The sequence below is a fragment of the Ctenocephalides felis genome, unplaced genomic scaffold (assembly GCF_003426905.1).
Source record: "Ctenocephalides felis isolate EL2017-DRISC unplaced genomic scaffold, ASM342690v1 CF-g0.4_SCAFFOLD_00845, whole genome shotgun sequence".
NCBI classification, from domain to species: Eukaryota; Metazoa; Arthropoda; class Insecta; order Siphonaptera; family Pulicidae; genus Ctenocephalides; species Ctenocephalides felis.
The window spans coordinates 71,377,879-71,381,131 of NW_020536999.1; positions in this window are offsets into that span (position 1 = coordinate 71,377,879).

The following is a 3,253-nucleotide window of genomic DNA, read 5'->3' on the forward strand; positions in this document are numbered from 1 at the left end:
CAGTTTTGTGTGACGAACTGCCTAGCCCTTCCTTTGTAATTGAGAAAAAAGTGTTAATATTTTTGTTCACATTTAAGCTCATACTACAGAATCGATTTTAAAAAATCAAAAACTGTTCAAAAGATATAAGTTGGGAATGATACTGATTAATTTCGGATGAAAATCTACCGAGCCGTTTTCTTGTAATTCGTTGCTAAAAGAAAATTAAGCTGATTATTATGAAACTTTTTTGGCGATGTATATCATGGTCTTATAAAACTTACTGAAATATTACGGCCTTACGACAATTAGTTTAATTTTAAAAATTCATCAAAGTTTAAAAAAATCAGTAGTAGATTTTTTGACATTTGTTAAAATTAAAATTAGACGATTCACTTGGTATAACGATGAAGTACATGGTCTTAATGAACATACGAAACTTACCAATTAGTTGATACAACAAACATACAAACATACCAATTAGTTGATTTAGGGTTGTCCTATTAATATTGTAATATATCTTGAGTATATTGACTTATTGATCTGTTTTCATAACAGTTTTTGAGGTGCAACAAGTGTTACATATTCTAGATTTTTATTTATTTATTTATTTATAAGAACGTAGTAATCAATAATAATAAACATTATTCCAGGATCTCGTCGAACTTATTCATAGTAAGTAACTAAAGAAGAATAAAATAATTACAGTTACAGGTAGTGTCTATTTATAGAAGCAACTGACGCAAGGCAGAAAAGTTACAATGATTCTTAATTTATTAAATATTATTAGTTATGCCTGCTATTATTTTTCACACAACTTATTTTAAAATTCTGCAATCATTATTAATGAAAATATATTTAAAAGTTCTAAATTAAACTTCTAAAATATTATAATCAATTGATTTATTATTTTCATTAGTTTATCTCAGAGCGATGGGTGTGAATGCAAAAGTCAACATATATATATATTAGGGTGGGCCGAATCATTATAGAAGTAAAATTAAGCGATATGGGCACCTTTTCATATGAAATATATGTGTTATTTAAATGAATTTTGACTTCAAAACCATATATCGCAAATAACTCTTTAGCCAGCGAAATTTTCAATAAAATACTGTTTTTAATAAGTTAATATATTAATTTAGGCATGTGAATAATTCCAATTGTAAGTTATATTTCTTTTAATAGTTTGTACGGGGGTTTTTAAATCGGGTTTAGTTTGTTGTTATTTATTTCCATCAGAGTGCGCTAGTATTTTTTTATAATAATTCTCGAACTTTCGAAAAGAATATATTAATGTGGAAAATTCGCATAAATCTTCATTCAGTTCTCCAGTTAGACGTGAAGTATCAATGGCGAATTCTTATTTAAATTCAGGCGCAAGTGCTAGTAATTTGAATCATATGCGCTCGCATGATCAAATTACATTTGGGGAAGCAAAAGAATTTACTGGTGTAAATCTTCCGACAAGTATGGAAATTATCAGGTATTATTTTTATTTGGCCGAAGAATCAAAAAAACAAAATAAAATGTTTTCATATAAAACATTTACTCCAAATGTGGTAACGAAATTGATTCAGACGTGGGAAAAAATTGATATTCCAATTATGGAGAAACGAAGTATCGCTAGAAAATTGAACCGATTGATTGATAAATATAAAAGTACAAATAAAAGCAAGTCTACCCAAGCATCATTTCAGGAGTTTGTAGAATCCACGAAAGAATTATTTTATATTGGAAAATGCAAATGCGATTTGCGAAGATTACTGTGTTCTTGTGGATTGATCCCAAAACATTTACAAGCGTTTATGATGGATCAACATAATGAGAGGAAATCTACGATACCAGAATATATTATAAAAATTGAAGATGAAGTATCAGAATCTACAATAACTAGCAATATTACTCCAGGTGAGACATATACTCCAGATGTTGATTTTGATTTTAAAAGCAGTTCGGAAAGTTTACAAAATACTTCTCATATAAAACGTGGTCCATATAGTCGAAGATATAAGGCTCCAAGCTATGCCTTAATGTGCGACAGATTTGCAATTTCTGATAGAGTTGGGTCTGGCGTGGTGACGGCAATCCTGCGTGACCTGGGCATAACGGATGATTGGGGCAATCCTGTCATTATGGACAAAAATAAAAGCGTTCGCGAGAGGCAGAAAAATAGGCAAGCTCTACACAAACGATATGATTCTTCTGAATTAATAGCATTTTCATTCGACGGCCGAAAAAATGATTCTATTACCATGGAAAAAATCGATAAGAAGTTTCACCCACGAATGATTAAAGAAGCGCATTTAGTTATTTTAAAGGAACCGAATGGCCAATTGTTGGGTTACACAAAATTGGAAAATGAAGATTCGGAAAGTAAAGTAATCAAATTGAACGAGTTTTTCGCCGATAAAGGAATAGCTCTCGATTCTTTGATAGGCATATGTTGCGATGGTGAACCAGCAAATACAGGCGTAAAAAATGGTATTTTACGTCGATTTGAAATTCAGTTAAACAGGCCACTGCATTGGTTTGTGTGTCTTCTCCACTTTAACGAACTTCCACTTCGCCATTTATTTAACTATTTGGAAAAATCATTGACCACTGGACCACGAACAAAAACTGGAATATTAAGCAAACAAATTGAAACATGCGAAAATATACCGGTGAGTTATAACATATTTACTATTTTTAATACCCTATGTTCAAATTCAATATAATTTATTTTTTCCTATATACTTCCAGCCGGTAAAAGACTTTGAAACAATCCCACTTGAAAATTTGGCTGATATAAGTCCTGCTGAATCGACAACTGACTCAAGTTATTTAATAAAAATAGCTAAAGCAGTTGCTTCTGGAGAAGTATCGACAGACTTAGCTAACATGAAACCAGGGCCAATAGCACATTCCCGTTGGCTCACGAAGGCTAGTAGGTTACTTCGGTTATATGTAACTACTAATAAGCCTTCCAAAAATTTGAAAATTCTGGCAAACTACGTAATGAAAGTATATATTCCAATGTACTTTAACATTAAATATTACAACTCTGTGGTGTATGGTAGTATATTATTTTATAAATTTATTAGCTGGACGCAATATTTAGACTCGAATTTGAGACAAATTGTGAACAATGTTGCTAAAGAAAACGCATACTATGCTCACTCAGAAAATATTTTATTAGCAATGTTGTTTGATAATAAAAAGGAAATACGAGATTCAGCTATAAGAAAAATCTTATATTACCGTAATAATGTGGAAGACCTGACGCAATTGA